This window comes from Tenrec ecaudatus, chromosome 10, assembly GCF_050624435.1.
Source record: "Tenrec ecaudatus isolate mTenEca1 chromosome 10, mTenEca1.hap1, whole genome shotgun sequence".
Classification (NCBI taxonomy): Eukaryota; Metazoa; Chordata; class Mammalia; order Afrosoricida; family Tenrecidae; genus Tenrec; species Tenrec ecaudatus.
In genome coordinates, this window is record NC_134539.1 from 62,385,381 (window position 1) to 62,392,500 (window position 7,120).

Sequence of the window (7,120 nt, forward strand, 5' to 3'; positions counted from 1 at the left end):
ATAGGACAAGGATGCCCCTGTGGATTTCCGAGACTGTAACTCGTGATCGGAGTAGAAAGTCTCATACAGCATGTGGGTGTGACTGCGTGGATGTGTGTATATATATGTATGTATGTGTATATACACAGAGGGACATATGTACATATTCACACAGACTCAGATACATATAAACAGAGCTCACTGCCTTTGGTCAGTGCTGACTCATAGCAACCCACCTTTGGGTTTCCAAGAGTGTAACTATTTACAGGAGTAGAAAGCCCAGCCTTTCTCTCTCGGAGCTGCTAGAGGTTGCGAACTGGCAGCCAGGCAGATCGCAGACCAATGTGTCACCCCCTCTCCATACGTAATGGATCTATAGAGAGACAGAGAGGGAAAGTATGAGTGCCTGAGTTTTCTACCTTGCCAGGGAGGCGTTTCAGAATGACTTGTGACCATGATTTGTCCATAGGATGTTTCACTTCTTAAGTGAGCTTCTTTGGTATTGATTTCACACTCAGAACTGAGGAGGTAAAGACGCCTCATCTTCATGCCTCTGGAGGAGGCCCAGCAGAAGCTAAGAGAGTCCAGCAGAGGGCGGACGAGAACCTCCAGGCTGCCCAGGCCTGGCCCATGAGCCAAGGCCAAGCAAACACCATTCATTCAGCTCCAGACAGTGCCAGAGTGCAGGCTCCAGGCCACCTGTCCTCCAGCATGCTGGGGGCGGGGAAGCTATGGCTCCCCCAGTGCTCAGACATCCTGCCTCAACGTAGCTGCTGTCTTCCAGGACTGCAGGCCAGCCCAGAATGCCCTCCCCAGGGGCTGCACACAGTCCTACTCAATCCCTGGCAGTGTTACCACGCCCATGTGACCCTTGATGTCTGTCACCACCTCTGCTCTGGATTTGTCTGTGGGCCCAGGGGAGTCATGAGGCTCTCAGGGTCTCACAGCCCCGATAATATGGTAACAACCTGCATTCCCTGATAGCGCCCAGCACCCTGGGCCCTGTCCTAACCAGCTTGCATACAGGGTCTCATCATACTCCCAGACACCCAAAGGTGCCAAGCTCAGAGGACCAGGTGAGCAAGAGATGGATGCAAGCGTCACTGCCTCGCTGTGCAGACGAGGCACCTGTGGTTCAGAGAGGCGACAAAGGCACTTGGTGGTAAGCAGCTGAGTGCAGATCTAAACTGTACCCCTCCCACTCCCGGGCCAGACCCAGGCAACCTCTCCACCCCACAGACACTGTGTAACTGCGACTCAAGCTCTTGTGCTCCCGGGGTCTCCCCAGAGCCAGGGCGACCTCTCTTCAGACAAGGCTCAGCTCATGCTGGGTGGCCTGAAGCCAGTCTCTTCACATTTCTGAATCTCGGGCTCTCCGCCTATAAAAGGAGGAGGGGGGATGACTGTGTTTACCTTACCTTATGGGGATCAGTGAGACCATACATGGTAAGCGGTAAAGCACTTGGTTCACGCCCTTACAGTTCTTAAGCCCCTCCTTGGTGCCAGGCTCGGTGGGTCCGCACCAGGCTGGCCTCCAAGGGGCTGTGTGGGGAACAGACCTCCAGCTCATCCCTCGCGAATCCTTTAGGATTCAAGGAGAGGCAGCACCCAGCTAGAGAAAGGTTCCTGAGGCAGCACGGTGAGGACCCAGAGAAGCAGGGGTGAGCGCAAACCAGGTGCACCTCAAGCAGAGCGCTCCGCCCCAGTGTCAATGTTTCCAGGCCTCAGCAAGCAGGACAGGCTGCCAGGAGGCTGCCCAGGACTCGGTGTGAGCAGGTCCCTGAAGGCCCGGCCCACCCTCCCAGGAGGCACACACACGGAGGGTGCCTCCACTAGGAGACTTGTCCATCTTCTCACTGCAGGGAAAGCAGCTTATGCTGCTCCTTGTTGCTAAGGCAACGGGACCCTTGTTTTTCCTTCTTCATAAATAAGCTATAAATAGACAGGGCAAATCTGGGTGCCTTCCTTTGCATGAATTCAAGCAGCTGCTATAGGCTCAGGGGCTCTGGCACAACACCGAACCCAAGCCCTAGGTGCTGAGCCTGCTTGCACGGGCCAGAGAAAGCTGGCTCGGGTAGAAGGAGCATGCAGGGGCACAGGGCAACATCGCCAAGTGTTGCTCTAGACTTTTCTGGGACACTTAGCAGGTTCTAAGGCTCATCTGAGACTCACAGATGCCCAGTCACCCTGACGGGGCCTGGGGAGAGCGATGTAACTACTGAACCCCAGGGAATGGGATGAACCAACTTCAGTTGGCCAACACCAGCCGACAGTAAGGAGGCAGCATCCCTGCCTGATTCTTGCCGAGGATCTGTGCAAATCACAGTGACAGCAGGAGAAGGCCTCTGGCTCACACTGCACTTTTTCAGTGTGCCTGCCACTGGCACGCCTTCATCTCCCTCACCCTGGTACGTCTCTGAACCACCTTAGGAGGTGGTGTGGTTATCATCTCCAGCCTATAGATGGGGTCAGGCTGATCAGCAAGACTTTCCCAAGGTCACCCAGCTGGTCAACCAGGATTTGAACCCAGGCCTATCCTATCCAAAGCCTCGGTGTCTAACCCCAGCCTGTCCTTTCAGTCCATCTGATTCTCTTACTGATGCAGGGTTCTGAGAGGACTGGAATGGTCCCACAGTCACAGATTGAGGAAGGCCAGAGCCAAGATATACAAGGGGGTGCCCCCCCAAATCAGAATTGTGCTAGGTAGAGTAGAGCTTTCTTAGTACACTATCCCCCCCTCACCCCCTGCTACATGAGCATTTAGAAACTCACTCTGAATTAGTAGTGCACCTAGTGGCATCACATGGGAAGGTTCTCTCTGGTCACTGAATTGTTTTGTAAAAGAAGTTTCACTCGAACCTTGTTTGTGTATGTGTGTGATGGCTGATTTAAGAGTCAGCATGAGGCTGTGAAATTGTGTCTCCTGCTCAGGAAAAATGCCGCAGAAACTGTTGTGATGTTGACCACAGCTGACAAGCAAAAACTCAAGTGTACGAGTGGTTTTCTCATTTCAAAAAAGGTGACATATCAATTGATGACACACCTCATTTTGAATGTCTGTCAACTTCCCCAAGAGATGAAGATGTCGATACCTAGGGCATTGGGAGTTCCTTCCACCAGCTCAGACGGTTCATCAGCTTTCTATTCAGAGCTTCTGAAAGGATTGAATAACAGCATGCAACAAATAGGACCTGATTGGTGGCAGACGGGGCACTGGCTTTGCCACCGCGACAATGTACCTGCTCATGCCGCCATCTCAGTGCGCCAGTTTTTGGCAAAAACAGCGCGCCTCTCCTGCCCCGCGCACTTGACTGCACTCCGTGCAACTTCATTTTGTTTCCACGAGTGAACAGTGACCTCAAAGGACAGCGATTTGACAACGGAGAAGAGGTGGGAGGAGGGGGGGAACTCATCCAAACAGATGAGTTGAAAAATGTTTCCAAGAATGAAATCACAGATTTGACAAAAGTATTAAGTGTCATGGAGAGTCCTTTGAAGGTGATGTGGTTGTTTTGTGTTAAAAAAAAAAAAAGTACATAACTTTTTTTTTAATTGCAGGTTTTGGGGGGGTACCCCTCATATACTTGGGTCCCTGAAAGATAGCCTGCAGGAAGGAGGTTGGCTTTCCCAACAGCGGGAAAGACTGAAGAAGACAGGTCAGGACAGTCTTCCTGGAAGAGGTAACGGTGAAACCAGGTCTTGGGAAATGCCAGTGGCAAGAAGGGTGGTACCACTGCAGGGGGACAGAGCTAGAGAAGGCAGAGGGGCCCGCTGGGAAGGCAATGCCAAGAGATCAGCAACGGGGTGAAGACTCCACGTGTAGGGCCAGTCTAGGATGGCAGAGTTCCAAGGGTGCCAGAGAAGTGGGTGGCTGACATGGAGTGGAGCCCCAGCCCACGCCTCTGTGAGATGGGCATGCCAGCGCTAGGTCCATGCCGACACGTGGGCAATAGGAATGACCACGGAGGGGCAGCAAGCAGCGAAGGGAGCCGCGCGGGTTGGGACTAGGGAGCACTTTCTCTGGGGCATCACAGCTGTGATTCAGGCCCCCCAGAGGGACCGAGGCAGCTGCCCATGCTGGCTGCTGGCGCACTGGCCACTAGGCGGCCTGAGCGTCCTCATTTCACAGCTACACACTGACATTCTTTTTGCAACGCCCCGAGGAATAAAAAAGGCAGGGAACATACCCTGTCTGCCGGCAAGAGAGTGGAAGCAGAGGAGCGCTGCTCTCCAGGGGGTCACCTGGGGCGGAGCTGAGATGAGGCTGCTCCTCCTGGACAAAGCGTGTTGGGTCCACTTGAATAATCCAGACCGAGCCAAAGGCATGAAGATGGACGGTAGATTATTGGTGCGACAGTGGAGGTGGGGTGGGGAGAAACAGGGAGTTAAAAAATAACAAAAGCCTGTATCAGTATACATGCATCTATTTTAGAATGAAGTAGTAATTAACAGGAAAGCGCAGTGGTGACAATATGGAAAGTTCTCCGCCAGCCAGAACAAGCACATCTGTCTTGGCTCCTGGGAAGTGAGGATGGGGAGACGCTGGGTCACAGGCTTGGGCGCGCTGGAGGAGAGGACAGTCCCTGCCTAGTGAAGAACCGGTCAGCGAACCAGGGGCAGACCCTCCAGGAGAAGGGTTGAGGGCGTGACTCCAGCAATGGGCTCCGCAGAAACACCGCCCGCGGGCCTTCCTTCTGTTGCCCAGAGTGCCCAGGAGTCGGAGTCGGCCCCATGGCACCAAAGAGCCATGAGGACAAGAAGGAGAACAATGCAGTCTTCTGCCCGGTCCGAATACGTTGTCACTGTGTTGCAATGCACCACAGCAGGGGTTTTCCAAAACCGTTTTGCCCTGAGTGTTCCTATCGCCTAAGAAGCAATACCGTCCGTCCGCAATGGGCAGCTGTGGTGGTTGCAGACCTGACTGAGGGGCTGGTACGGTCTGGTACAAGAGGCCAGGGCGGACGCTGAGTGAGTGCACTGGGCGACGCCACTCGAATGCAGTACCCATGCCGCTACGGTGCGAATGAACCCTGAGCCCCGTATGCTCCTGGAAAGAAGCCAAGCACAAAAGGCCCAGTGTAGGATTCTATTTGCATGGAAGGTCTTCCAACAGGCAAATCCAGAGAAAGACACTTGATTTCCAAAAGATAGATCAGGGCAGGGCAGGGCTTAGCTGCCGGTGAAAGTGTTGTGGAGTCAGACAGCGGTGGATGGCTGCACAGCCCCGTGGACGCACTCAGAGCCTCTGAAGAGGTGTGCAATTTAACACTGTGAGCTTTTGTGACATAAAGCCTCTCTCCCTCCCTCCCTCCCTCCCTCCCTCTCTCTCTGCTATGAAAACTAGCAACAGAGGCTGGAGGCAGCAGGCAGACAGAGTGTGTGTCCTCCGAGCCCCCCTTGGTTTCCCCCCACCCCTTGACTGAGGTCCAGGGTGCAGACAGTCAGCTGCGGTGAATGGGGTTTGTAAGCACACTCCAGCCGAGCTACGGGGCACTTCTCTCAGCCCAGAAAGTGCCTGCCGGCCCCTTTCAAGGCAACCCCCCTTAGACGCAACCACTTCCTCATTTCTGAAAGCACTAGACCTTCTGATAGGAAGGCCTCCCACAAGTTTGTGGGAAAATGGACGGAAAAGATCCTGGCATTTTCCACGAACTCTTGGAAGCCCTGTCATAGACGGAATCCTGCAGTGGGCGGATTGCCTTTCTTTTAATGGACCAAAGAGTGATGGGAAGCCCAGCAGTGCCCCCTGCTGCCCCCAGAATCAGTATGAGGTCTCTGGGGAGAGGGAAAGAGGTGGGTGCTGCTACCCCTCGATGGTTTCTCTCCCCAGATCCCTGCTCCCAGGCCAGGCTCATGCTACTCCCCAGGGAGGAACACCAAAAAAGGCATATTCCATGGCCCAGAAATGATGGCCAGGAAACTCCACCGGCCTCTGCAGGAGTGTGTCTACCCAGACGTGCGGCCTGGCCACTGACAGCCCTGCTGGGCCCCTGGCTGTGGGGACCCTGAGGGACCGGGCCTGTCTGTCTGCCAGCAGGAGCAGCCGTCCGCTCCTTCTGCATTTCCGCTGTCAATCTGCCTGCTGCCCTGGGTTGTTTACTGGAAGCTGGCCTCCGTGTAAGGATTCAAAGCCCTGGCCCTGGGCACGTCTGCGGCAGGAAGCAGGCCGGGCAGTAATTGGCAGTGCGGCCGTGCTAAGTGGCCGGCACTGACCCAGTATCTTCCGTCAGCAGTCGCCTTTCAGTCGCTCCATGCTGACCTTCGAGGCCTGCAGGGACTTCCTGCTGAATGCCGAGCCCGCACCAGGAACAAATTATTCGTTCCCTGAGAAATCTATTAAGAGGTGACAGCAGTTTGGGGGGCAGGTGGCCAGGGGCCCCCAGCACAGGAAGACGAATGTCTTCCGTTCCCAAGAGCCACCAGCCAACTCCCACTGAGCACTCTGACTCTGCGGGCACGGGAGCAGAACGGTGGCTCTGAGATGGCTAAGGGCGGCCGTCCCTGAGTCCTGCCTGGGGCTTCATTAAGGGGAAAGGGGCGGGATCTGGAGTGTCCAAGACTTGGGTTCCAATCTGCCACTTCCATCCTGTGAGACTTGGGCCATTCTCTGTGCCTCAGTTTCCATGGATGGGACATGCCAGACCCATAACAGGTGCTCTAGGAGTGTTTCTGAAGCGGATGCAGGCTACTGATCTCATTTTCCAGGCAGCCCAGAGTCACCTGCACGCATGTGTCCTGAGTGAAGCCGTGGCTGAGCCACAAGCGTGGGGCGGGAGTTGGGGGCATAGGGGACAGGACATGGCAACCTCTGGTTCCGCCAGGGTCAGGAGGTCCTGCTGTCTGGAGCAAGGCTCTGGCAGATGAATGAAGCCATGAGAGAATGGACTGGTGAGTAACCCGAATAATGCTCTCCCCCAAGATGTCCACATCCGGATCCCCAGAACCGGTGCACTATGCTCTTTTGCATGACAAAAAGGACTCTGACAGAGTGATCTAGGGAAGGGGTCTTCTGAAAAGAATCCAGATTGCCTACCAGAATGATGGGAGACTACCACATTTAGCCAACCACTCCAACCTCCGACTGTCGGAGGGTGACTGCAGGAGTGTATGGAACAGCCAGGTGGGCCCCGCAAGCACTGGA